General features: G+C 31.7%; 1 protein-coding gene across 1 annotated transcript in view; it reads right to left on the bottom strand.

Annotated features, from left to right (window-relative positions):
- The window catches only part of LOC143178494 (uncharacterized), a 141,119-nt gene that overhangs the window by 10,961 nt on the left and 107,382 nt on the right, over nucleotides 1–22,776 (bottom strand). The gene's annotated exons all lie outside the window — the stretch shown is intronic.

Genomic DNA, 22,776 nt, shown 5'->3' with positions numbered 1-22,776 from the left:
TTAAACATCAAAATTATAGAATTTATTCAAAGAATTCTTCAAATATAAATTACAAACTATTTAAATAACAAAAAAATCATTTAATGCAAGTAACACATAACTATTTTTCAGACTAATTATTCAAATAAAATAACTTTCATTAAGTAAAACTATCTACTCTTTATGTCAATATTATGCATTTAGTAAATAATTTGCTCCTAAACTAATAAATAGTTATTTACTTCCAGCGAGAACCATACTTTTTCGAGTTGTGTTACTTTTGAAATACATATACGATATGAAAATGTTCTAAACAACACACATAAATATTTACAACTCACAAGCTATTGCCATAATTACCAAAAAATGGTAATACTTCCACGCCTCTAAAATCATAGCTTCAACACTTAGAGGATCACCAGAAGATGTACTAACTGTAACAGTCCACAGACATATTCATCACCCAAAAAGATGAGGAGAAACTACCCAGCAAACAGCCACAGTCTTCTGCAACCCGCGGTTAGGCAAGACTTGTTGCGCATTTATGGCAATGAATTCGCGCGAAACTGTACACGCAGCAGCTCCAAGGTACTCCAAACATCACTCCACTCCAATTTTTCCTCTTCCCTTCGAAACACTGCGCAAACACTACGTTCGCCCAAGAGAAAAAACACTTTTCCAGCGTGCACACGCTACTTCCTCGTTCCCCGCTCCCCGAGCTGGCCTAGCAGCCACCGTTTGAGATACTAACCGCAAGCGACGACTGAGGGAAAACAATTCGAGGCGTCAGATAAGGTCGCCCTGCTTCTCCCTGGCGAGGCGCTCCACCGCTTCTCCAGGCACGTTAATTAATCGCGTCGCGGTCGCAGCTTATCGACGCTGCACTTCACGGTTCCTCGGCAGCGTGACACCAAAATCGCCGACCACGAAACACCTATCCACCGCCACAGCGTTCTGTGCTCTGGTTCTAACGTAAACTCGTGCTCGCGTGTTTTGTGCGTATGCACCGCTGCTCCTACTGCTCCACTCCACGCTCTCCTCCCTCTCTTTGTTTCGTAGCGGCGAGTGTGCACCGATGCACGAGGGAGCAACGAGCAGCGGTTGCATTAGTACGTCTTTAACGGTGTACCGACTCATAAGGGCATTGCATCGACTGTTTGCTGTGTACGACTGTGCGCTGTGACTGTGTGGGTCGGCGAGTGGCTGTGCGTGGCGCGAGCGGACGATTGACAGGCCAAGGCGATTAAGTTCAGTGGTGAATCGGGAGGCAGTGACTTTCTTGTGTTCCTATTGTTTCTTTTGTTTGGGGGAGATAGGGGTACCAGAATTACGGAGCTTCTTTATGTGAGAACTACAGTGATTTAAGGAGGTTTTTGTTAGATTTTAGGAGACCAGAAAAATGTGATCACTCATTTTTTATAGTAACTACTATAATTTAGAGTATTAAATCTTCTTTAATTATAGCTTAACATAACAAAATCTCTATTATTTTAGTAATGTATCCAACGATAAATCCTACCATAATCTCTATAATTTCTACTATATTCTATATTTTTGCTATAATCTCTCTTTCTATATTTTTACTATATTCTATATTTTTACTATAATCTCTCTTTCTATATTTTTACTATAATCTCTTTTTCTATATTTTTACTATAATCTCTCTTTCTATATTTTTACTATATTCTATATTTTTACTATAATCTCTCTTTTTATAGTTTTACTATAATTTCCCTTTCGTTCTATATTTTTACTATAATCTCTCTTTTGTTCTATATTTTTACTATAATCTCTCTTTTTATAGTTTTACTATAATTTCCCTTTCGTTCTATATTTTTACTATAATCTCCCTTTCGTTCTATATTTCTACTATAATCTCTCTAATTTCCTACTATAATTTCATAGATAAAGTGTTATATAATAAGTAAAAGCAATAAGATGGTGTATAAAACTCAATTAAAAGAAATGAACTTGGGTTATATATAGTCCCGTTCACAGGTAGAGATTTATTCGTTATAATCTCGTCACTGTAGTTACCTATCACTCTCATTTCTTTTGAGATGAGTATCTTATACTTTATAAACTTGTTGAAATGAATTGTGAAATTGTAGTAAGTGGAATCTGTACATGCTGTACACTTGTAATTTTTGATAGTGAATTTCTCCAAGCAATTGATACTGACTTTGCAGAGAAAATAATTGTAGAAGGTTAAGATCATTTGCAATGTTTGTGTTATCCTAAAAAATGCAATGTTAATTTTAGTAATAGCTCATGCTGTATCCATTGTTTCTCATGCAATAAAACCTTTTTTTAAATATCATTTATTAAATATTTTTTCGATGTAAGATTATAATGACCCTTAAAGTTCTTTAAATTTTCCTATTATATTCCTTGGTTTTCTGTTTTTTTTTTTTTTTTCTTTCATAATTGTTGAGAGAGAAGGGAACTGCCAACGTGTGAGTTTTCTCAGAGAGCTGACTCTATAAAAGCTTTTTGTACGTAGCAACTCACGAGCTTCTAACGAGGAAACATTGTAATACACATGTACTTGCATATATTAATATTAATATATTCTCTGTTGCGTTAATAGTTAGTTGTATTTAAAGTGGAACTAAAATAACAGGGATTTAGTTGAGAATCACTGTAGTAAAGAGCAATGTAATGCATACGATTCAAGTACGGAAGTCCATTCGTAGAGCGTAGGACTTTCCCAGGATCAAAAGATCAATGAGCAACATACATATATAATATTATAAATATTCAGTCTCATAAAAATAATTATCTTTGCCGTTACGTGCTTGCTCATTCATTAACATTCAAATAAAAAAGTTTCAGTCATAAGTATTGTAGATCGAACATTTGCAGATAAAAGAATAAATATTTATACATGTAGAAAAATATATCCAGATTCATGAGAATTTAATTTTAGGACAGCTAATGTGTACAACGATTTAGAATAATTAATCAATTTTCAACAAGTTGTTTCGCAGTATTAAACTAAATTAAATTTCTTTCATTTAAAATTTAAAATAAGAGTTAACATATGTGCCCATAATTATGAAAGTGGTCTAAGTCAAAATTTAAAGAAATTATATAAACATAACTCGAAAATGGCACGTGGTCATTTCAAAAATATTTAAATCGCGTAAAATATAATAAAAGAAAATCTAATTTTGATAATTTCTGGAAACTAAAGGATTTTGAAACCCAGAATCTATATCTGTGTACTACAGTTCATCAACGATTAATAAAACAAAGGCGGCCCAGAACTTTTGAAAGACCTATGAGAAAATGCAGCTACAAGTATTTTCTATTAAGAAATAATAAGTCAGAAGTGTCGGTTTGCAGGAACTTCAATGGATGAGATTCTTGAAAAATAAACCTGATAAAATGTTCTAGAAACCTTCTTTAGATGATTCTAAGTTCCACGTTTTGGATCTTTCACCTAAAAGAGGAGGACCAAAAATATACGGAAATATTAAATTACTTCTATTATACACCACCACTAGATTAGTGACGGAAGAAAAACATAAAGATATTATGTGTTTACTACCATACATTTCTCCAGTTTTTCAGGAACATTTTAAGAATCTTAAAAACTCGAAATAATAAAAATGGATTACTTTTTAAAAATAATTAATAAATGTGCATGAATTATTTCATTAAAGTTATTGTTTCAAATAAAACTCATAGTTCTTTATTGCTTTAAGTCATTTATAAGACATTAAGTTCATTTTGAAAATGGTCTAAGTCAATTTAAACTTTAAAAACAACATTTTCGTGCGAAATTCACACAAAATTTCATATTCATAATAAATTTCTATCAATCAAGACTATTAAGATTCTAAATAAAAAGGTCGCATAATATAAAAATATATTTTAATTCATGCAAATGCAATTCATTAAATATCTCGAAACAAGAAATATATGACTTAGACCACTTTCATAATTATGGGCACATATGTACTTTTAAAAACGAACAAATATAAATTAATTTGAATACCATCCTTATATCTTCAAAAATGACGTTTTTATTCATTATCATATTAATAGTGTGCCAAGTCTAAAACGCAGTAAAAATGTTCTTTCTCGCTTTCAGTGAATTAACATCTTATTGTTACTTCAGACGAATTTCTCACCTGCTGAATCAGGTCCTCCCTTTAACATTAAATATGTACCTACGCTGTGTGAGAAGCTTTCACGGAAAAGGCAAGAAACAACAGTCGAGTAGGCCACACAGAGCATGCAGAGAAGTAGGATAGTAGAAAGACGCTTTTCACCTCTATGTGGTAAATGTCAACAGGGTGAATGTCTCAGGGTAAGTTTACATTGTTGCGATACTGTGTTGTAGAACACAACGGCAACCCTTGAAAAGGGTCGATATCCATAGGATAGCACTCACGAAGGCTCTCATCGTTTGCGAACCGTGCTTTACTACGTTCTGCTAGAAAGATCATAGAAACTTGCGCGCAGAGCATGCGACATGCTGTATATTGCATTATAGATGCAGCAGAACCTCGACTATGTGAACCAGACATGGCATATGATACTTGGATAATCGAATAGTTATAGTTTCGCGTGAATGAAGGTCGTTTACATTGAAATACTTCATTAACGCTAAAACTGCTAGCGATGAACGTACACACATATGTACCTAGTCTGTTAGCAATAAGCTTATGGAGTGTAGAATGATGCTTCTGAAGTTAATATAAATTTTAACGATTTTTGTTAATCTTAGTTGATTCATTGATGAAAATCCCACTTTCTCTTCCCCATTTTTTTAGTTAGTGAAAATATATAAAATATTTTAACTAATAAAGTTAGTTAAAACATGTAACAGTACAACATTATTTTATATCATTAACATTACTCAATGTGATATTATACACGGCATTTCAAATATTGTTTTATAAAAAGAAATGTTATCGTAAATATGTATCGATCCCAAAATATTATATTGTTGTATTATACTAAAAAATAAATTCAGTTTTCGAGTTTAACATGTATAGTTGTTCCTAACATAAGTTTCATATCACTGATATGAGACAGTGAATTTGATACTATATGGAGGGTGTTTAATATTTTATAAATTAGATAATCTTTGATGATTCTCTCAAAACGATAAATTACAGTAAAACTTAAGTTAGAAGTATAACTTAATCCTGTAAACGTTATGCTCGAGAATATTGGTTTCTGTTTTCTGTTCTCCCCTCCGATGTATCAGGTTGCATTCTTGCTAATACATCCAGATGTATCATACGCTGACACGATTGGTCACACAAACGTAACGAAGTCTTTCAAAATGAATATTCTGTTAATACTCATTTAAATTTCTTTCCTTATTAATTAACACATTTACTCTATTAATTTAGAAGAAATTTATGTACTATCACTTGAAGTAAGTCTGTATAATATTTGACAGCAAGATTGACATATTTTATAATAAAATCTAGATCGTCAAAAATGATTAAAAACAATGGAAAATTACATGACTAATTTTAAACTGTAATATAAACTGTAAAAATTACATATTTAACTTTGAATTGTAGTATAAATTGGAGCCACTCATGGTTCATATATTTTTCAAGACTTTCACATATTTAAAAATGTGAAGTAAATTTTAGTTCCTGTATATATACAATGTTTTTCTATGAATTATAATAATTGTTGTATTATATGTACATATTAGCAGTGAAATTATATCACTCAAAGTAAGATAAAGTCAATGTTAAATTGTGTGTTTATATTTTCAAAAATTTCATATTTTCATTAATCAATATTTGATTCGACTAAAAAAATACGAATAGGGATATGTGTGCTTCTTAATTTGACTTGCTTATCCTGGAAAAATCTGTTATGCCTTACTACCAAGGGGGTATCATCCTTATCTCAATGCATTCCAGCTCCTAAAAGGGGTCAAAAGATCATGGAGGAGTCTGCGTACTAACACAGAAATATAGACCCTTAGAGTTAATTTTGTGGCTATAACTTAAGATTTCTAATATGTTAAGAGAAAAAAGTGAGTAAAAAGACTACTTGATGGCATCAGAAACTCTATTTAAGGAACTTTCTGTAATAATGCAATAATAATTTGACTGTGAAAGGTAATGCCAAGAAAAACAAAATATAAACAAGAAAAATGTTATTAATTTCTCAAAATTCGTACACAGTAGCGATCAATATATATGTATATCTCAACTACTGTTTGAGACCTACATGTTCCAGTTTTACAAATTTCCAATATCATTACCAGACTGCAGATTTTTATACAATTTCATATTTTCATAAACGCAGTTAAAGAAATGGAATCAAAATAAAAATTGGTTTCATCTTTCAAATATTATCTATGACTTGCATTTTAGTTTTCATATTTTGCATATTTTCTAATATTACACTTATGTATTTTGTAATTCCCTATACGTTTAAAATTTTCCGAAATCTGCAATGTAACTATTACATTCTTATCCTCGTGAATTTTATTATACACAATCAACAGTGACCAATTTAAATTAGGTATACATTGACCTTTTAAATATTTTGTTTCAGTAGACGCCACATTAATGACATCTACACCATACAATAGCGAAATGTATGTATAACATTTTTTATTTCTACCTAGATTATTGATTGGGCTGCTAATTATGAAAGTGGTCTAATTATAAGTAAAAACTCTCAAATAGCTGATATATATATTAAAAAAGTTAAATTTATCAGTTATATATATATGTATTTATTTATTTATTTGAGAGAGAGAGAGCTATTTGAGAGTTTTTACTTATAATTATACATTTCGCTATTGTATGGTGTAGATGTCATTAATATATATATATATAACAAAATAACTGATAAATTTAACTTTTTTAAAGTTTAGACTTAGCCCACCTTTATAATTACTAGCACAACCTGTAGCAGGTAGTGAGTACATAATAACCTTCCTCAATTCTGAAAATTCTTCAAAAACTGCACCAACAATGCATTTCAATGAGTAACATGATCTCCATCAGTAACTTATCTACATACAGACAAGAATAAAGCTCATCTGGAAAATGAAAACGTCAGTTCAAAGTTGCCTTTGAAGCCCAGGGAACAGAAGAGCCACCATACGTAGGCCACCTTAAAATGATTAGCTAAGGCGTCGAATTACGAGTCAGTCCATCCACGATCCCTAAGCCTAAGTCAAGGATTAGAAGAGCCCTTAGAATATTCGTTCGCTACCTCCTGCTAGAGACGCGCGATTAGACTCCTCGAAGATGACTAAGCGACCCTTTTCTGGGGAAAAGTTTATTATTGACTAGCCGTCAGTCACAGACAAAGCTCTTCGTTCTGACACCCACGCCGTCCTGATGGTTCTTATCGGACGTCTTTAAGCTTTCATGCGATTGGTGTGAATGGCGTTGAGCGACTAGTAGCAAGGGTCCGAAGACAATAGCGAGCCTCGATTAGAAGATTAGATTGCAATTAGCTTTCTGTGTCAGTTGACCGCATTGCGGGCATTGACAGTGTTGGGAGTGATCCAAAATGCATGAACTAATTCTTGGGTTCCCGCATTTTTCTTCCGCCAAGGTTCCTTAGATAGGCAGTTGGCTGACATTTGCTGATGGACTATCAGGCTAACACGGAAAGAAGTGGATAAGTGTTCTTGTCACGAGAATATAACGCGTGTGTGTCTATAATAGAGAATTGCAGAGATTGTATTTTTTTCTTCTTCTTCTTCTTCTTTAAAAAAAATGTTTTCTAAAGAAGACAGTTAGATATTATTTATAGTAATTTTATGTTTCTATGTTTGATTTGATAAATATGCATAAATAACTTATGCAAAAATTAGTAGATCAAAGGTATATACTATTACAAATTATTATTATTATTATTATAATATTAATATCATACACCTGGGTCTCTGTTGGCAGGGTGGATCTGTATCTGGATCTGTGTCGTGAGTTGAGTAAAAATTGATTCATAACTTGCGACTTGCCACTTTAAAACTTATAACTCAATTTTTACACGACTTTTTTTACATGGGACAGATTCATACTTTACAAAAAGACCCAAGTGTACCAATCATTATACTAAGTAGATTGTAGATGTTTATGTAAATTCCTATTTTCATTAATGTAACCAAAAAAAATAGAGCCTAATCAAAAATTTATTTCACCCTCCAAATATTATGAAGCAAAACTTTCGATATTGTGTATGTTTTTGGATATTATACGAATACTGTACCTTTTTGTACACTGAAATTTTCATAAAAATCTGCAGTCTAATAATAAGGTTACTGGATTAATCTTCTATAAATCGTATATAATTTTCTGTATATGTACTTCGTTAACGCTCAGTCTTTTATTTTAGTAGCAAGGAATAATAGATAATTTTCAACCCAGAGGTTCGATCGATTTAATATAATCCCGATTATAATAAAAAAATTCTATAAAACTAACAAAATAATCATACTTATTAGTAGAATCATAGCCCTATTGATACGAACAGAATCGTTCAATCCACTTGTCTTCCTCTGTAGTGGAGAAATTCTAATGGATAACTGAACCGATTGGAAGCTAATATTTGGTCGTTCAGTTGTACAAACGATCGGAATTTCTACTCGTTTCAATATCGCAATCAGCTCCGTCGATCGCACGTGTTTTTTCTCCTTTGGGGAGTTCACGCACGTGCAGCCGTCGATACGAATTAGACTCGGGGGTGGAACCAACAAAGCGGAGCCTTTTCTAGGAGCGTCTCGTGGGATCAGCTTAAGTCCCGAAAGCTGTCAGGAGACTGTTGACTCATAAGTCCATCCCGACGTTTGGTGCCTCTTCTCTTCCTATTATTATTGCCTTCTTTTATCAATTACTCGAATTTCCACTGAATTGGGCTAGAAAATTCTATTGACAATTCTAATACGCAATGATGAGTTAATAGTTATTTCACGATGCTGACATTTTTTCGTTCTTTCTTTCATTTATAGAAGACTTGAAAGTATATTAGTGGAAGTTCTACTCTGACAGTTTTCTGGTTCTGTCTTTAAGGTAGCATTAAAATATATTATTCTCATTGCCTGTTTAATACGCAATACATTAATATTCATTATTTACACAATGATGAGTTAATAGTTATTTCACGATACTGACATTTTTTCGTTCTTTCTTTCATTTATAGAAGACTTGAAAGTATATTAGTGGAAGTTCTACTCTGACAGTTTTCTGGTTCTGTCTGTAAGGTAGCATTAAAATATATTATTCTCATTGCCTGTTTAATACACAATACGTTAATATTCATTATTTAATTACTGACAGATATTGCTTGATTCAATTCCAAAATGCTTAAGAGTTTGTTATTATAAATTCCATTCTAGTAATACTGCGAATTTAATTGATTGTAATAAATGTATGAAAATAAGTACTTCTTAAATGAATTAAATATGTACAAAAAATACAAAGAAATGTATACCTATATGTCTTGATCTGAATGATAATGGTTAAGTAACTCTAAAATTTAACTTGTAATGCTGTTTGAGATACACATGATTTAAAAGATGTTTCGTTTGTATAATTTTTGCCAAAATATCGTGTCAATGTTTAATTTCTTTTAATTATATGTTTTTATTATTAAATATGTTTGAAGTGTTTTAACTAAAATAATTTCTCGTTTCTCAATTCAAAAAATCAATTAAAACGCTATAATAAGGTATTTTCCACTTCCAACTTGATATGTACTTGATAATCCTATCCCACACGTCTCATGTTGTCGAAAGGATCCGCTCTTACAAAACAGTTCAAAGCCTTCTGACAACGTTTAGACGAATCTATAGTTCTCAAATATTTTCAAGATTTAGTAAACAAAAATGCTTACTTAAAATTCTGCTCCATTCTTTTTAAAAACTTTATTTATAACAGTAGATGTACCTATAAAATACGTTTGCAAAAAAATTCCTAAATGTAAACAGGTAAGAAAAATTACAAAGACTTTATCCACATAACAAAGCTATATTATAAAACTTTTTTCACCATGAAACTTTTCAGCCCCCACATAATTTTTGTTTCAAGCTTTGTTAAAATGCTTTCAAAAATTTGACACAAATGTTGAAAACTAGAAGAAACAAATATGTATAATAATCTGTTAGGAGTTATCGAAACCCATAATTTTGTGTTACATTGAATATTTGTAGATCAATCTCGATGATTCCAACGTTCGTGGCCCCTTTCAGGGGTTTCTCCATAACAAGATCACGAGAAACGATATCTGATGCACATTATATTTTCAATTCCCTCGTGGGCATCGCAATGAAATTGCATTCTGGCACTGGCACAGCGAGGATCGAGAACGTTTTCCATTCATCGCGGAATTCATTTGCAGGAAGTATATCGTGTCTTGTGATCTACAGATATGGTTCGATGGGGTGTCATAGAAGGGGAGCCACAAAAATATCGCGCCAGGAGACGCGTACGATGTGATAAGGACTTTGGAACTGCGCCGTACCGACTTATCGCATTATTCGATGTTTCGGTCGAGGGAATGCGAAAGAGAGCGATTTAACAAACTAGTCTTGGGGGAAAGTTACGATTATGGTACATTATGATTGATACTTTTTGGAAGTATGGTTAAAAGTATTTATATCACAAAATAAAAGAATGGGTTTTATTAAAATTCCTCTACTTCTTTTTCTTAAAATTCTTCTATTTCTTTGTTCTATTTCTTTTCGTTAGAAATCCTCTATTTCTTGCTTCATTAAAGTTTCTCTATTATTTTTGTAACTAATATTTCTACACATTCTAAGTTTTGCGTAAACATAACAAAATCAGTATTTTGTGTTGATAAAATGCTATTGTGGTATACATAAGTATAGTGTTTGCAAACTTTTTTCCTTCGATCGAATAAGATATATTGACATAAAAAACAATTTGATGACAAATAATTTTGCACTAAGTTTTTCTTACAAATACGCATACGTATGTCCAGAAATCTAATGCTATTTTGCCATAATTTTTTGTTTACTCGTTATAAGTTTACCACTAAAGGATAACCTTACCATTCTTATGTTTTTTCTTGGAACTAGGTTGCTTTTATTTCAATTTTGTTACTGACAAATAAAATCTGAATCTTGAACATATGGTTTATCTTTATAACAAACTTTTAAGTTTAATTTATAAAGCCAGTAATTGGTATTTGTTTTATAATTAACACAATTGGAAGGGAATGCGAATAATACATTATTACTGTATATCATATACAGAAAATGGACTCAAAAATAGATGTTAAATAAGCAAAACACTCCACGACAATAATAAATTGCAAAATATTGAAACTAAATATTAACTATCAAAACTGATTAAAATATCGACGAAAATTCAGCAATCCAGTTTAGAAAAAAATATGCAGATGGATATAGCAAATAAAAAAAAAATAAACTAGCAAAACTGATTAAAATATCGACGAAAATTCAGCAATCCAGGTTAGAAATAAATATGCAGATGGATATAGCAAATAAAAAAAAATAAACTAGCAAAGCTGATTAAAATATCGACGAAAATTCAACAATCCAGTTTAGAAAAAAATATGCAGATGGATATAGCAAATAAAAAAAAATAAACTAGCAAAGCTGATTAAAATATCGACGAAAATTCAACAATCCAGTTTAGAAAAAAATATGCAGATGGATATAGCAAATAAAAAAAAGTAAACTACCAAAACTGATTAAAATATCGACGAAAATTCAGCAATCCAGTTTAGAAAAAAATATGCAGATGGATATAGCAAATAAAAAGAAATAAACTACCAAAACTGATTAAAATATTGACGAAAATTCAGCAATCCAGGTTAGAAATAAATATGCAGATGGATATAGCAAATAAAAAAAAATAAACTAGCAAAGCTGATTAAAATATCGACGAAAATTCAGCAATCCTGTTTAGAAAAAAATTTGCAGATGTATATAGCAAATAAAAAAAAGTAAACTACCAAAACTGATTAAAATATTGATGAAAATTCAGCAATCCAATTTAGAAAAAAATATGCAGATGGATATAGCAAATAAAAAACAATAAACTAATAAAACTGATTAAAATATCGACGAAAATTCAGCAATCCAGTTTAGAAAAAAGTATACAGATGGATATAGCAAATAAAAAAAAATAAACTAGCAAAGCTGATTAAAATATCGACGAAAATTCAGCAATCCAGTTTAGAAAAAAATATGCAGATGGATATAGCAAATAAAAAAAAAATAAACTAATAAAACTGATTAAAATATCGACGAAAATTCAGCAATCCAGTTTAGAAAAAAATATGCAGATGGATATAGCAGATCCGATCATGAACAATGAACGCAGGACGAGTTTGGTGCGCAAAGTCGTCGACTATTTGTCAAATATTCGACTCGTTGCTGGAGTTTGCCAAGTAAATAATGTGGCACAAGCACGGGTACGGGCAGTCGCGGCTCGAAATCACATGGATCGACGATAAATCAGCGTTCCGCGATGCTGACGGCGGAGGAGCGAGAGAAATTCTAATGGCTCGTGTGTTCAAACCTGACGTTTACACAGGCGTGACGGTTCCTCGTGCGTTCGCGTAGCGATGCACAAACTCGCGCGGCAGAATCCCTAACAGCAGCTGTACACAGTAGTGTACACCCCGCTTTAGTCCTACTCAAATGAATTTGACGATCAAATCTGAGGCATCATTCCAGAAGTCAATTACTACGTCGCGAGCACAGTAATTTCGAAGCTTAATGGACATCTGCTGCTATTTGAACGCGTTTCAAGGATTTAAGGACTTTCTACTTTCACGTCTACGGTGCGTGCTATCTTGGGCATTTATGATCTTATTTGAAGACATTAATGGCGCGCAATTTCTATCGGGATGTTTAAAGTTAGGATTATCAGATCAGGTACAATGATTTATACGATTATTGCCTACATGAACTTTATGTTCCCTGGTAATATGAAGTGAAACTAAATTAAGATAATATGAATGAATATTGCTTCTATGAATTATATATTTTTCCAACAACTTGTCATTGTCACACAATGTTAAAAATAGACATGTATCGATTTTGATAATTTTAGTGTTGGTGTAGTTGTGTTTGAAGGAAATGAGATTTTAGGCGCAGACAATTTAAATTCTTCTATCTTTTTTCGTGAAATTTATTTATATTATATTTATATTAGGTGTTCGACACCAAATACTTAGGGAAAAAATTTAAGGAGTGATTCTAGACGTAGAAATAAAATCTATAATAATGGTGCCATTCATCTACAACTTGGTAAAATGTAAAACATATTTTACACTTACGCGATAGAAATGAGTTTATTATTATAATATATTAAACAACACGAAAGAAGGAAGCGAATTTGATAAACTGTCCAGTTAAAACAAAATAACAAATCGCAAGTATCAATTTTCACATTAGTCATGTGTTAGATTTTCAAAAAAGCAATGAAATAAAATAATATATAAGGAAATAGAATGGTACTATTTTTAAACACTTTTATACTTTTATCGTAGCATACACAGAGTATTTTCTGAAAAAGATGGTCTTGCAAAATTGGAAGTCATTCCCCGGTTCAATAGTGGACATCACCTATATTCTCGAGAAAGGATTCCTATTTTATTTTATGACCGATATCTAGTGTAGCATATGCAAAAAGACTGCACATGTGATATCAAAGAAAAGAAGACTATTCAAGAAACATAATAAAATCTGGAATCCTGCCAAGACTATTGAGTACAGGGTATAAAAGAGTACTGCATCTATACCACGAACAATAGATTTATCTTCTCAATTCAATACTTCTGGAATACCTTCTCAAAGTTTTCTAACTAAGGAAAATGCAAATAGATCCACAAATATAAATTGTTTTAAAGAAAGTATTCATATTTCGCAATTTCATCAATCGTATTTAATACATCTATTCAATTTGGTTTAACGAGGCAAACTGAATGAAATTTGGTTCAAATATACACTCTCTCTATTAATTAAAGGTTAGAGTAGCATTAATTGCATGGGTCATTAACGACTATAGGTATAGGTACGTTTAGATCCAATCTGGCTATATGTATATCTGTGAGTGTGTTATAGCGAAAACGTGCAGGATTATGATTGGTTAAATTGATGAGACATTAAATTGGTTAAATTGATGATTTGACCAGGATTTTACGTACTTTCTATGCGTTACTGAGTTCCTTGACATCTCTACAAAATTTGAATAAGAGCTTACTGTTTGATGTAAATATAACTAATTCGTAAAAAATACAATTTTTTGTAATCCTTCAATACGCATTTTTTATTTTGAAATTAAATAATTTTTCCCTTTTAAAATGAACTAAAAAATGAAAAAAAGAGTAATAAAAAATACATTTTATAAAATAATATCATGGTTCATACATGCATCATTATTACATTTTTAATTAACTTTCAATTAACTTTTAATTTTAATTAACTTTTCTGAGATCTATAAATGAAACAGTTCACAATTTTATCATTTAAATTTACAGTAGCAAAATATTAATATCTACATCATTGCGCACTATAGGATTAATTTAATGTACTAATTTTTTTATAAGTGTATAAGAAGCAATGACCACTCCTTTCAGGTAAGAAAGATTCAGAAAAAACGTATGAAAAACTTTATTTAAAGTCTTTTACAAATATCCTTGACCATTACTTCTTATAAGTTTTATATAACTTTTTGATACATTTAGTAGTTCTGTGGTTCAAATACATAGGTAGGTCTCGATTAAAGACTAAGTTATACATTGATATAATCCTGAGTACAACACCCTAATTTTGTTTACTCGGTATTTCTTTGTCATAAAAAACATTGATAAAGTTTCAATTTCATATCGAAAATACCCACGCAAGTATCTTTTCAAATGAAAACTGTTTAATTCCCTCGAGGTATTCCCAGCATGAGCATATGTGAGTAATCTCTGAGTGAATGGGCTTTCGTAAAATCCGAAAATCCGATGCAGAGTCCACTACACATGTGCACCATTTAATTTCTCGGTTACCAACCGCGCGTTCGATTAAATCGTATTAAAAAGTCGATTGGACCGTGCGAATGGCGCTTTAACGCGTTCCGCGCATTAAATGCGAGAATCAGTGGAAGGGACACGAGGAAGAACATCATTTTACAAATTTAATCATGCTAATTGAAGTTTGCTTTGTGCTTCTGCTGAAATTCGAAAATTTGCGCGGTAAATAGGAAGAGTTTCGTTCCTTTTTTTTTGCGATTCGTGCTGATTACTAAAAATGTCCAGTTCTGAAAAATGAAGAAGGAAATGGTGAACGCTGACGCCAATCATTACTTGCACGAAACTTTATCTTTCACTGGAGAAATTGGACGTTAGTAACGAAACTACGATAATCTTGGCACGCGAAAGGATAATAAATTGAGGGATACGAGGTAATTCTTTGAAGTTTACGATGAAAGGTTACATGATGAAAATCTAATTGGAAGTCAAATAAAACGAATGAAATGATTTAAAAGGATTCTAGCGAATTAATAGTAAAGGATATGAAGATTTCTAATGATAATTTTAGATTATTAGGTTTTTTACTTTGATCTGAAGCTTCAGTTAGTTTTAGTATTCAAAAATTTTAGGTCCTAACTTATACTTAAAATATTTAATACTATTATTTATGATATAACTATTATCTACTTGCTATTTGTTGGCTGAAAATGTTTCCTATTATCAGTATTCTATTTTGGTTATTTATTAATAAATACTCGTCATTGAGATAGAATTGAATCTCAAGAAAATAAATAAAAAATTATTTAAAATTTGATACTGAGTTAATTGAACTTATAATAAACAAAACAAATAGACTTTTATGAATGTACTTTTAGAACAAGATCATGTAGGTCCTAACTTATACTTAAAATATTTAATACTATTATTTATGATATAACTATTATCTACTTGCTATTGTTGGCTGAAAATGTTTCCTATTATCAGTATTCTATTTTGGTTATTTATTGTTAAATACTTGTCATTGAGATAGAATTGAATCTCAAGAAAATAAATAAAAAATTATTTAAAATTTGATACTGAGTTAATTGAACTTATAATAAACAAAACAAATAGACTGTTATGAATGTACTTGTAGAACAAGATCTACTTATGAAAGCGGTAACAGCTTCTCTTTAACACGTCCTTAATAATAATTAAGTCATATTCTTTGTTGTCACTCTTCTGGGGCATTTTATGCTACAAAACAGGTGAAAAAGGGACGTATTACAATTCATTCCTCTCTTATGCTGATCAAAAACAAATTTGAAGTCTAAAGGTCTACAGAACTCATTGTTCCTCGAAACAATTTCTTGAAAGGAAGAACAGAAAGCATTCGAGTGCCTTGACCCGTTTGGAAAGATGCAGTTACTTCCTTATTTATGTAGAATCATTCCCATATTAAAATCTAAAGACATTAATGTGTTTAATTTTAATTAAATAGAACTTTGAGCTAAGCAACGGAAAGTTCAAATAATCTATACTTGTACATGTTCAGATTCTGATGTCATTTGTTTCCTACCTTGCTCCTAGCATCTGAAAATGTCTACTTTTGCTCGTAAGAGTCTAGTTATGTACGTAATCCTATTCTAGAAGACAGCAGAAATGCCACAATGTCGTAAGAAGGAACTAGCGCCTCGTTTACTGTTACACGAACTTGGGAAATTCTCTAAAATATTTCTGTGATACCAACATGGCAAGTAACATGTAGAATTGAAATTATTTTACGTACATGAAATGAAGTTCATGTTAAGAGTTTTTCAGACTGCCTCTGTACTTTCAATATAGGAGAGCATCCTCGTTCGTTTTACTTCTAACAAGCTTATGTTGCATGTAAAACAGGCAGAGGATCGCGTACATGAACGAGGAAACAGGATTCAAGCAACAGGAGTCTGTTCACGATTCGCACGTACACACGTTCATCAGTCCCATTATATCTCGGTACCGAGATCATCATCGTTTATCATCGTGCCACGTCATCTTCCCGAACCGTTACTTCCCCTTTTATCCCCCTTTTTAATAATCTCCCTTTCTTCCTTCCTCTTTGTATCCTTTACACACTCTTTTTAACATTCTCTACATACTGTTGCACCCCCTTTTCTGCATCTTCCTTTTCTCCCTTTCGAATACTCCTATGTTACTCATTGTCCGTTCTGGGTTAATTTTGGTAGCTTTGGTATTGGAAATAAAGAACTATTCCTTCTTAGTAATCAACACCTTTGCTGCTTGTTTTTTCGTTCATTATGAACGCGGAATTGTAGTTCTCTTTCACTGCTCTTGATTTGCTGTCGTTTCTGAATTCCTTTTCAGGAATTTTTAAAAAATGTTTAAAACGTTCTATTTTTTGTCTTCTTAAAGGAGAGTTAGTTACTTTCAATTGCATTTGTAATTTCATTTGCTCATTAATTTTTATAGACCATACCGTAATATCGTTCTAAGGTTTTCAATTTCGTGATTTTTTGTAAAGTTTGTTTCTATAGTGCAATTTCTGTGCCACGGAGCGATATTAACTCTTTGCCAAGATGTATAAAATAATTCTTTTATAAAGGTTGCTGCATTACCCCTGTATAGGGCTGTTCTTAGCGGGGGTGCAGAAGGTGCCCTTGCATCAGGGTGGCCAAACCTTAAACCATGTACAGTTATAGACACGGCTTCAGATAACTTTCTTTAGACAAAGATAAAATATCTATGTGACGTCACACAAGGTCAAAATATGTAAGCTATGCTAGATATTCTATTATTCGATGTTCTATTATTAAGCTTTAAATATCTACAACTCATTTCCTACAAACATCTTCGACTTTTAAAGCTTTATAAAATCAGACCATAAGAGATACAAAAAAATTTATTAGGTCTTTTTTGATCTATTTAATGTGTCTGTAAAATTACAGAATTCTCTGAATGTTAATTTAGTATCCACATATGTTAACTTTTAGACATTATTATTGCAAAAGGAAGATAGATCGACACGATGACATTTTGTACTTGAATTTCGATTCCCTGCTTCTTTAATATACTGAGGGCTATATTTATAGTAAATATAGTTCAATTAAAGAAATTAGGTAAACATTTTCAATTCTGTCTTCGTGCTTGACATTTTTGTTATAACTTTTTGGTAAACTTAACCATAAACGAACAGTTTTTAAAGCAACTTTTCTTGCACACAGGAGACCTGTTTTACATCTAGGTACTCAGTAAACATACTAGAAAAGCTGGAGCACTCCTTTTGAAATCATTTCGCAGATATTTTTCGTAATTCAATTCCCTTTAGCAAGAGTAGAATCAATATCACTGTGAGAGCTCGAAATTCTTAATTATCGCCCTTGAATTTCACATCTCAACGCCCCAGAGGGGAAGATCCAATATCGAGACGAAGAAACATCTAATTTTTGATTTGGACCCACTGATCGCCTTTCACAGGGACGACAATGCAGGGGAGGAGTACTTCGAAGGAAACAAGACGGAGTTAACGTCGCTAGCAGCTGTCGGTACCCGTGGTGTAAATAAATGGGACCACTCTGCTAGAATCGTCCGCCCTCTTGAAAACGAATTGACAAATCGTACGGTGTTACATCAGATGCATTCAGCCATGGGACAACAATCATGCATGAAAGCATGGAAACAGAGATTCGCGTGAGTGGAACATTAAACTTGTGCTTGATCCACTTGAAAAATTGATTTCAATATAAAAAAATTATTCATGCTTGTAATTATTACATTTATATAGTACTCTAGCTTCCTCCACTGTTTTAAATATATTATTACTTTTGTTAGTTATGTACGATTAATCAAAATTGAGATATCAAATAGTATCCATCACTATAATTCACTTGTATAAGTACTTTTTTAATTTTCGTGACATAATTGATGATTTGACTTTGTCAATCGCCAAGTGAAATTTCCTAATGTAATATGTAATGAATCTTCATCACTTTTAAAATTTAGGCTTCCCTAATATGCAATTCGTAAAAGAAAATCAATCATTCTCAACAATAGAAACGATTATTTTACTAATCTTCCTATAAATTTCCTATAAATATCCTTTCTTTATATTCTATAAATTTTCCATAAATTTCCTATATTAAATTTCCTATAAATTTATAGAAAATATAATGAAAAATATTAGAGTGTAAAAGATTGAAAAAACAACTTGTGCAGAATACTTTATAAAAATTCTATTTGATTTTTCAAATATTGTAATGCTTTTTGAGTTCTCTGTAACTATTTTCTTGTATATCGTTTCGAGTAAAATATACGGATTAAACAACATCTCATGCAACTTTAATACAAACTTCATTTACGATCCTTGAATTATACTTCCGTTTTAGGAGGGTCATAATCCGCTAAGAGCATAAAGTCTTCTTTGTTGCGCAATGCGAGAAACTATTTTAGGTATATTGCAAACATTAAGAAAAGAATAATATCGAGAGAATTAAATGTGCACGTGAACATTATTTCTGAGGAACTTTTGTTGAAGATGTCCAAATCCAAACAATTTTTCATTATTCATTTATTTTGCTAACTATTGTTTCAGAAAATTAGTAAATAATAAATTGTTACCTATTTTGATATTTATACGTGAAATTTAGTAGCTGATAATAACACATAATTTAAGTGATGAGCTATTGCTCCCTTTATACGTTTTATTTTTAAGAATTAGATTGTGATTCATTTATTATTATTTTCGCATCTTTTTCAATAATAAATTAAAGATAACATACAAATTTATATGAATAATGAAAAATTTTTTGGATTTGGTTAATTTTTTCCATCTTCAACAAAAGTTCCCCAGAAATAATGTTCACGTGCACATTTAATTTTCTCGATACTATTCTTTTTTTAATGTTTACAATATACCTAAAATATATATATCAAACTGATCAGGAATTGGGTTCTGATCAGTAACTAGGTCTTTGACGATATATCATTAACCAAAATTAATCAAATATACAATTTTGTGTAGTCTCAATAGTACGAAAAGTTCCATAAGATTCGCTTCGAATACAATATTCAGCATAATTATAAATAAAATTCATCACCTCGAAGTATTCATAAGAATCAGTAAGCTTCCGTGAAATCCAAAATTTACACACGATTTATTCAACCCATGGCAAATCCTGCTCACACTAGCCTAATACACGGTCAGAAGAATGCGCATAATGGAAGCTCGCGTGCGCATCGAGCACTCGACATTGGGGCTGCTGAAAAAGCTTCGGACCACCCTTGTACCGTTGCTTAGGTGCAGATTATACGGTTAGGGGAGAGCATCCTGTCTACTAACCGTATCGGAAATATCGTTCTGTGGATTTTCAAGCTCGTCTTCTACGCTCCCCTAAATTCGACTGCGTGCAGAAGTAATGGGAGCCGGAGGAAATACCGCGGCTCAGCGTGGAAATCGGAAAATCCGGATCAAAGCTTCGGAGAACTCTTTACTCACACTACCGAGATAATATCTCGTTAGGTTGAATAGATATCTTTACTCTCGAAGGGGCGCGGCGGAAGAATAATATGAATTTAATTATGGAAAAACAGAACTCGATTAAAGTGAGCATTTTCAGTAATTACACTTTGCAGGTACTTACAGTAGCTGTTAGACCATCAAGAAATTTAGGTATATGTTATTTAGAATTTTTTTCGAATAGAAATTTAGGTACATGTTATTTAGAATTTTTTTCGAATAGAAATTTAGGTACATGTTATTTAGAATTTTTTTCGAATAGAAATTTAGGTATATGTTATTTAGAATTTTTTTCGAATAGAAATTTAGGTATATGTTATATAGAATTTTTTTCGAATTATTGACTACTTTTTAGCATAATGGTAAACAACTGTACATTAATAGGCATGAATAATAAACATTTCATTTTTATAGAGTTTGTAATTGCTGTAGACCTTGAAGTTCGTTTAGTAGACACATCGTCAAGGATTCAGTTGCTGATTAGAACCCAATCTTTGATCAGTTTAGTATTTTATTTAGTTTAGTATATATGAAATTTATTTTAATGAAAATTTGTTCCAGAAAATTAATAAATAATTCTTACCTATTTTAATATTTATACGTGAAATTTAATAGCTGGTGGTGATACATAATTTAAGTGACCAGCTATTGGTCTTTAATTATTATTATTTTAATTATTCTTATTTTAGTACTTTTAAGATGATGATGATTTATATGAATAACAAAAAATTGTTTGGGTTTGGTTAATTTTTTCGTGAATACGTTAGGAAAACCATGCTTATTACTCTTAAGTGGTCAAGAACTGGGTCCTTGACGGTATGTTAAAAGCATTAAATAGAAAATTATTACGAAATTAAATGGCAATGATAGTTATGACATTGTTAAGAAATAAACTGTTCTTTAATTGTGGTAATGTAACTGATTTTATTAATTTTCTGTACATCCTTTCATAACGGTAGTTAAATTCTAATAAAACTTTTTTATGTAATTTACAGTTAAGCTACATATAATAAAATTCTATAGTCTGGTTAGCATAATTGTGTTTTAATTTCAAAATGTAATAAATATATAATATAATTGTATGCAATAAACGTATGTATGTAAATGTAAATGTAATATATGTATAAATATGTATATAATAAACATGAATAAAAATTAATGTTCCGTGTGTGTTTGGTCATTTGTCAGTAAAATTTATAGTTATGCAGTTTCCTAACCAAGTAAAAAATAATAATATTGTAAAGATATGAAATTAGTCATACTTAATCAACAAGTTATTAATCTCATTTTTATAAAGAAAAGAAACGGGCAAATTATAATTTTTCATATATTATCTCTTTAAATTCACTTGAATTCAGTTATTATTTGTTTTATTCTCATTTGCGTTTGTTCTAAATAAACGTAATTCGTAAGTTTACTTGGACAAATAAAAATAAATCTGGACGTCAGAAAATAATTTTGAACAATAAAAAAATGAATATCTACATTGCATCTCATTTTTTAGCATCTAGGTCAGAATGATAATACTTAGTAAAATATTTGCTGTAACAGCAAGCCAATACCTTGATCTGTTCCCTCCAAAGAGCCAACTTTAATTTGCATACTAACTGGAGATAGTTGCATATTACTGGCACAACACAAGGCGTTTGTCCACCTTTATTCCTACTGTTATCGCTAATTGCAGTTGTCCCTGTAGACTCAAAAATCGACTTGCAAATAAATTCAGTAAACGCCGAGAGCTCTATTCCATCGCAAAATTCTTCCCCGTAAAGCGACAAGAGACGCGAGGATCATTATCGTCTCTTTCTCACTTGAAAAAAAGCTCCAGAATCGATAAGTTGAAGAAAGGAATATCCGGTCTTTGCCGAGGCGAATTGAAAGGAAGCACGAGGAGCGAAGGATTGCATTGAAATCAGAAATGAATGTCCAGGATACGTCAATAAGCTTAAAAAAAACTCATTCCTTTTTCGTCTCTTTCTTTGCTCCTCCATATCCTTCACCTTCGAGAAGTCCTCTTTATCTCAAGTTTTATTTTTATCGTCGCGAGGCTTCGGCTCGGAATAAAGAAAGCTCGACGGTCGAAGAGAGGCGAAGCGAGAATCGAAAAAGGAGAGAGTTAAAGCGCAAGGACCAACAACGACCGCTGGGAACGAACCGAGCTCCTTGAAACTACCGCAAGGGAACGAGGACGATTAAAAAGGATCAAAAACGAATCCGATGGCCGATCGAAAAGGGGCAAGACGAGCTCTATCCCCAGAGGTAAATTCGAGAGTGAATCCTTTTGAGGGGATCTCGTCTTTCGTTAATTTGTCACGCAAGAGTCTGTAAACGCAGGCGGA

Source organism: Calliopsis andreniformis, chromosome 4 (genome assembly GCF_051401765.1).
Source record: "Calliopsis andreniformis isolate RMS-2024a chromosome 4, iyCalAndr_principal, whole genome shotgun sequence".
Classification (NCBI taxonomy): Eukaryota; Metazoa; Arthropoda; class Insecta; order Hymenoptera; family Andrenidae; genus Calliopsis; species Calliopsis andreniformis.
The sequence above is the reverse complement of the archived record's forward strand: the minus strand, read 5'-3'. Positions and strand labels throughout refer to the sequence as shown.